At 35.1% G+C, this 7,668-nt stretch overlaps 1 pseudogene; it reads left to right on the forward strand.

The window, feature by feature from the left end:
- Nucleotides 1–5,249: 5,249 nt before the first annotated feature.
- LOC111826457 lies at nucleotides 5,250–5,336 on the forward strand (annotated as a pseudogene).
- The last annotated feature ends 2,332 nt before the right edge of the window (nucleotides 5,337–7,668 follow it).

The raw sequence follows: 7,668 nt of genomic DNA on the forward strand, positions 1-7,668 counted from the left end.
CTTCCAGATTGGCTTCTATCACTTCGTAATGCACTTACGTTTTCTCCATGTCTTTTGATAATTCGATCGCTCATTTCTTTGTGTGCTGTTAAGATTCCATTGTCTGGATGTACCATAGTTTATTTAACCATTCACCTACTGAAGGACATCTTGGTTACTTCCAAGTTTGGGTATTTATGAATAGAGCTGCTGTAAACATCTGTCCAAGTTTTTGTGTGAAGATAAATTTTAAACTCTTGTGGGAAAATACCAAGGATCATGATTGCTGGATCATAAGGTGAAAGTATGTTTAGTTTGGTGAGAAACCATCAAATTGTCTTCCAAAGTGGTTGCACCAGTTTGCACTCCCACCAGCAATGATAGTTCTACCTCATTCTTGCCAGCATTTTGTGTTGTCAGCATTCTGAATTTGGGTGATTCTTAATAAGTGTCCTCTATTCCTTTATTTTTTTTAATTTAAATTCTTTATTGTTGAAAGTATTACATATGTCTCCTTTCCCCCCAATTGACCTCTCCCTGGCTGCTCCCTCCCCCTCTATTCCTTTTTTAAAGACTAATGCTCCCACCAATAATATACCAAATTTCTGTTTCTTCATACTTTTGTAAAGATGGTGTATGGTCAAACTTTTGGATATTTGCTGATTTAATCATAGAGATTGAGCATCTAACTATTTGAGACATTTTCATTTCCTACTCTGTGAACTCTGTTCTTGTCAACTGGTGATGCTAAAAGAAGTTGATGGTGTTTTTTTGTTTGTTTTTTTATGTATTCATAGGCACACTTTATATATTAAGAAAAATGCCCATTATATTAGGGGATGCAAAGACTTTTACAGTTATATTTTAACTTTTGATTAAAGTGTAATGTATAAATACCATATGATTTCACTTATACATGGCAGGGTTTATTTCCCCTTAGTACTTCAAATATGCAATTTCAATGCTTTGTTGTTGTTTTAAATGAGTTTTATTGAAATAAAATTTACATATAAGAACATTCACTCATTTTGAATATACTGTTTGTTGCCTTTTCATTTATAAACTCAAATGAAAACTTTATATTCATTTAATTATATATTATATAATTCACTACATTTCCCCCAAATACCATAGAGTTTTTGAGGTTAATTCATATGGTTGGTAGATCAGTAGTTTATTCATTTTATGCTCTTATTGCATTGTACCACAAATTGGTTACCCATTCACCTGTTGTTGGACACCTTAGGCTATTTCCAATATTTTATTATTATGAATAAAGCTAGTATGAGATCCATGTATAACTGAGTCTCTGCATGGACATATGTTTTCACTTTTATAGGGTATGTTCTTCTTAAATTTCTCAATAAAATGGTAAGTAAATATTTAATTTTGCAAATAAATGATAACACATTTTATAAAGTAGCTTGTACAACTTTACATTCCTGCCAACTAACCTCCAAATCCTGGGCCACACAATGTTGTCATTCTTTTTGATCTTAGCCACTTTAATGAAAGAGTAGAGTATTTAATTTATTTAAATTTACATTTCCTGATGACAAGTGATGTTGAGCATTTCTATGTTACTCACTATTTGTGCACCTTAATTTTGAAGAATATGTTCAAAGTTTTTATACATTTTATTGCGTTTAAATGTGTTTTTTAATATACACATTAAAATTATAAATCCTATTGAGCAATGCTTTAATGAATCTTATTGAATATTATAACTACAATTTTCTATACTGAGTTGTCATTTCCATTAAATTTCAACTATTTGTACATTACTTCAAAATTCTTCTATTCATGAATTATATAAGAGTATGCTATTTACAATCCAAATCTTAAAGAATATTAGGATTTTAAAAATTAATTAGTATTTTAATTTTGTTGTGATGGAGAACATACTGTAATGTAAATCATATTAATTGTATTGAGACATTTTATTTCTATATATAAGATCTATATATCTGTTAATGTTCTCCAGGTGGTTGCTGGGTAGAATGTGACGTACTATGTATGAGATATTGCAGATATATTCATATTTATATATATCATCTATATCTATAGATATATTGAAGATATATATACATATATGCTATATAGACTTTTATTAGATGTGGTAAAATAGATATACATATGATGAATAGACAGAAAAATGTGATATCTATATATTTCTAAGATATCTAACTGATTTTCTTTCCATTTATTTTATCAGTACTAGATAGAAGAGAGAAATTGTGTACTTTTCTTTTTATCTTTTAAGTTCTATAAATTTTTCTTCAGGTATTTAAATGTCCAGTTGTTAAGTACATACATATTTAGGATCCTTATTGGCTATTGATGTTACGAATTGGAGTTACGTCTGGTACCTCAGTGCTTTTTGTTGACACAGAAAAGATTTTTAAAGTAAAACAAAGTGGGGTTTATTGAAGACACACTCCAAGTGAGGAGCAGGCCAGTCCAGAGAGAGAGAGAAAGAGAGAGAGAGAGAGAGAGAGAGAGAGAGAGAGAGAGAGAGAGAAAATGGCCTCAAATTCCTGGGTTTAAAAGAGGGATTTTCTGGATGGAAACTTTCATATGCATTCAGTGATGACTGACAGAAACTACCTTTCTTCTGGGCATGCCCTTACCTATAATGCATACAGAAAAGCCCATGGGGGGTGGGGTCAAAACCAGAATGCAAATTTTATTATAATTAGTCCAAGGCCCTAGTAAGGTCGCATTGAGGTCATGTTGTTTTCCTCTGAGCTTGCATCAAGACCTGACTGGCTCTGTACCTGCCTGCCTGGCTGCCCATAGAGAGGCGGTCTGAAGGCAATGTTGGTCTGACCCCTTTCAGGACCCAAGGGCAGGTCCCACCCCAGTTGCTCAGGTCTTACTTCCTCACATTGATAAGTTGACTCCTTTATCATAATGGAATTATTCTCTTTATCCCTGTAATGTATTTCCATCTTTTATAATACTGCCACTACAGATTTTTGATGAATAAGATTTTCATAGTTTATCTTTTTCCAAGATTTTACTTTTAGCATGTTTTAAAAAATTTTATTTAGGTTACTTGTAGACAGCATAAAGTGGGGTCTTATGATTTTATTCTCTCTGACAAACTCTTTCAATTGGAATAATTACAGCATTTATATTTAATATAAAGATAACATATTTATATTATATTTAATATATAGACAACATTATATTTACTATACATACACATATTTATATTAAATATATAATTCTCATTAGTTATTTTGACATTTTCATATTATCTTTCTTTCATCCCCTTTCCCTGCTTATTTAGTTACTGGTTCTGAAGCACTGTGAAATCTAGGACTATGTATTGTCCCTTACCAGAGCAAGTCTACCTGAATACTCGCCCCAATATCCTGTAAATTATGAGGGTTGTTTGTTTGTTTGTTTGTTTGTTTTCAGTGTGATTGGTTGGAGCAACTATTTCTGTCCTCCCTGGATGCTGGGCACTGTTACCTTTAATATTTCCAGATGGTTCTTGCCCCAGGCCTGGGTAGTTCATAGGCTAATCAGTTCATTGTCTGATACTTGAGGGAAATTCTCTGCAGATCTCTGGAGTTCTCTCTGTGTACAGCTCTCTCCTTTTTGTACTCTGCCTTGTAAACTCTAGTTTCCTTGATCTCTCTGCACTGTCACCTACATCTCCAGCTGGGTATTGTCCTTGTACCTTGGTTTAGAACTTCCTCACAGCAGTCAAAGTGAGGAGTTACCTTGGAGCTCACCTTTTTTGTATCCTATCTCTCAGGAATCATTGTGCATCTGTTGTCCACTATTTTTTTTTTATTGTTTCAGCAGAAGGATAAATCTAGTTCATGTTTCTCCATCTTTGTAGAAAGCAGAATTCTACATTTCAGTCAGGGTCCCAGTAGAAGTGGGTGTCAAACAAATCAGAAAAATGTAAAGAATATTTATATTCAAGTGGGCTATTTACAGAGGTTTGGTGGCATAAGAAGAGGCCACAATAAACAGTATACTAACCCTAATCTCCTTAGGGCTGGTACAAAGACACTTACTAGAACTCAGAAGGAGAGGCTCAAAGTTGAAAAGGTTTCCTAGAGAAGACACATGACCTGAGGTGACTCTGAAGGGAGGGACCAAGGAAATACAGTGGACTCACTCTCTTCCATTCTTCCTTTCTCCTGCCAGTGGGCTAAATCTAAACCAGAAGTCATAGGGCAAAGGAGAGTATAAAACAATTTTATGTAATTCAGCTTCTTAAGCACAAAGCAGGAAGGACTTGCAAAGGGAATGGCAGCTATCCAGCACAAGGTACTTGCTGGCATTTCTCCATGCACACAGCTGTATAAAACTCAGTTAGCATGTGTGATTCTCTCATGTCTCTTACTACCCCATCCCTATTGGCCATGGATACTGCTTTTTAATATATTACATATGTATTGCTTCCTCTACAACTTCCTATTGCCACTGCTTTAATTGATATTGTCACCATGTTTCTTTGCAGTTTGCCATAACCTTTTTTTTTTTTTTTGGCCATAACCTCTTAAATACTTTACTGTCTTCCCACCTTTAGCTCCTTCTCTTTAATTTATTATTTTTTTTTAGAGAAAATTGATTTGTTTTTTCTTTTTAATTCAAGTCTCATCACATCATTTTCCGCCTTCATGTTTTCCAGTTGTTCAGGTTTTTCAATGTAGATTTCAAGACAATCACTCTCTGGCTTCTGCCATTTTAACCATCTGAGGCAAGAGGAAGTCATAGCAAAATACAAAATAATGTAAAGATGGTTGTTTTTCATAAATCTCTTTTGACCACTCCTGATCTCACCCTAAAAAATGTCATCAATCTTTTGTTACAGTTTTTATGAGGTTCCTATCTGAACCAATTGAGGCCTCTTTAGCACTCATTAAACTAAGAATTACTTTTATTAATCTTTATATTCTATCTCTTAATAAATGACTGATTTTTAATGTGAGGCATACCTTCCATCAAATTCAGATGTGAATTGGTTTCTCATTCTTAAAGTATTCAGGATCAATACTTAATTCACTTTATTGCTTAATGAACCATCAATTAATTCAGTTTCTAATCCAATTTTTATTTTATGTGCACAATGAAGCACTTTATATAGAATCTTAACATTTTAAAATCTTGGTTGCAGAGAACGTATTTAAGTCTTTTCTTGTATCTCAAATAAGTACACAGAAATGTTGTTCAAATGACACTTCATTAATCTAAATCAGTCTACAGCTATAGAAGGCATTTGCTCTGTTTAGAAAGAAACAGATAAGACTATACTTTCCGGGATCATTTCTATAGTTTGTTACTAGAAGGGAACAGATAACCTGGTCAACAATAATGCTAACATTTAATGTGCACTTACAAGGCCCAGCTTCTCATCTTCTCTTCCCATTGTAGTTTCTCCTTCACTAAAATTTTATGCCTCACAACATTACACTCACCTTTATATTGTATTCACTCAAAAGTTTAATCATTTCTGTAATATGCAGGTCTTCATCTGTGTAAAACGTAAATAATAACTCCTATCTTAGGGAAATTTTGTGAGGAATAACTGAGTCAATACATTGGGAAGCTTAGAGTAGTGTTCGGAATATAGGAAACAATCTACAAGTGTTATTATTATATGAAATCAAATATACATGCTTAATGAGCCCCTTCTCCTCTGTAAAGCCAATCAATTACTCAGATTTGTGTGTTGCTCCCCATCAATTTACATCTCAAAAGTTCTACAATATCAAAAAGTTTTCATTATAAAGCAGATATCAACTTAATGTATCGTAAAATTCGGAGCAAATAGAATCAGATGCTTAGAAAGATACCCTGGGTTAGATAGGGAATGATAATGTCCAATAAAGAGAACAGTGGAAAAAGTAGAGATCAAGATAATACTTGTGCACTTACCATAAAAATAATTGTAGATAATGTACAGCATCAGTGGGTTTGGCAACAACAGATAGTGATTCAGACCATTGGTATTAGGCACAGGCTTCCTTAGTAGCTGGTATGGGGTATAGGGGCAAAATCCTTGTGAGGCATGGAATAAATGAGTAAGATGCAACCCCAGAAAAAATGAGGTTCCATTTATAGCCATGATATCTTAGATCAGTGGTTCTCAACCTTCCTAACGCCACGACCCTTTAATACAGTTCCTCATGTTGTGGGGACCCCCAATTTCATTGTTACAAATTGAACATAATTAAAGCATAGTGATTAATCACAAAAACAATATGTAATTATATATGTGTTTCCCGATGGTCTTAGGCGACCCCTGTGAAAGGGTCGTCTGACCCCCAAAGGGATTGCGACCCACAGGTTGAGAACCGCTGTCTTAGATGGTACTGAACCCTCCCATGCTAAATAACTATTCAAGCTACAAATTTACAACTGTTTAAAAAGAGTATTCAGCCCTGGCCAGTTTTCTCAGTGGTTAGAGTGCCAGCCCCACAGACCAAAGGGTCACGGGTTCGATTCCCAGTCATGGGCATGTACCTGGGTTGTGGGTTCAATCTCCAGCCCCAAGAAGGCGTGTGTCATGTGGATATCTCTCTTTCTCTCTCTCTCTCTCTCTCTCTCTCTCTCTCTCTCTCTCTCTCCCACTTTGTCTGAAAAAAATCAATGGGAAAAATATCCTTGGGTGAGGATTAAAAAAAAGAGTATTCAGTAACCAATTGAATTTTCAGGTTCCTAAAACAAAGAAGAACACATGTTTAATAATGCATATCTCCCAGATATCTTTGTGTGATTTTTTTTTTTTACAAACTGCAGCTAAAGGAAATAGCACCCTGCAAAAAAAAAAAAAAAAAAAAAAGAAGAAGAAGAAAGAAAACAGTGATATTCTCTGAATATAAACATAAACTGTGGTTCTGGAATGCCAAGAAAGTGGAAGGAAGATATCAGAGACCTCAGAGAGTTAGCCCTAAGAAGTTCTGTAAAATTAGCTCAGAGCTTTTGCTTAGCATCTAAACTGTGACTACACAGGTAGTTCTCTGGAAAAACTGATAGAGAACATCTATTAAGGACTAAAAAAGAGACCTGGCTGGTGTTCTCAGTGATTAGAGCGTTGGCTCATGCAACAAAGGGTCATGGGTTTGATTCTCAGTCAAGGGCAACCTGGGTTGCAGGTTGGATTCCTGGCCGCAGTTGGGATGAAGTAACCAACTGATGTGTTTCTTTCACATTGATGTTTCTCTCCCTCTCTTCTCTGTCTCTCTCCCCCGCACCCTTCCTCCTTTTCACTCTCTCTGAAAAACAATGGAAAAAATATCCTCGAGTGAGGATGAACAAAAGAGAAAGAAAAGAAAAAAGACTAGAAAAGAAAGAAAAGATTGTGAAGCTGCACAATGGTGAAGCCATTAAATACAGATTGGAGATTAGGCCCTTTTGGAATGGACAGACCTCTGGATAGACATACCAGGCTTTCAATTGAAACTGAAATAAGGCCACACTGAACAAACAAAAACTATGCTGTAAGAATAGTTATCATGCTCTAGGACAGCGGTTCTCAACCTGTGGGTCGTGGCCCCTTTGGCGGTCGAACAACCCTTTCACAGGGGTCACCTAAGACCATCCTGCATATCAGATATTTACATTATGATTCATAACAGTAGCAACATTACAGTTATGAAGTAGCAACAAAAATAATTTTATGGTTGGGTCACAACATGAGGAACTGTATTTAAAGGCCCA

This window comes from Myotis lucifugus, unplaced genomic scaffold (assembly GCF_000147115.1).
Source record: "Myotis lucifugus unplaced genomic scaffold, Myoluc2.0 scaffold_80, whole genome shotgun sequence".
Lineage (NCBI taxonomy): Eukaryota > Metazoa > Chordata > Mammalia > Chiroptera > Vespertilionidae > Myotis > Myotis lucifugus.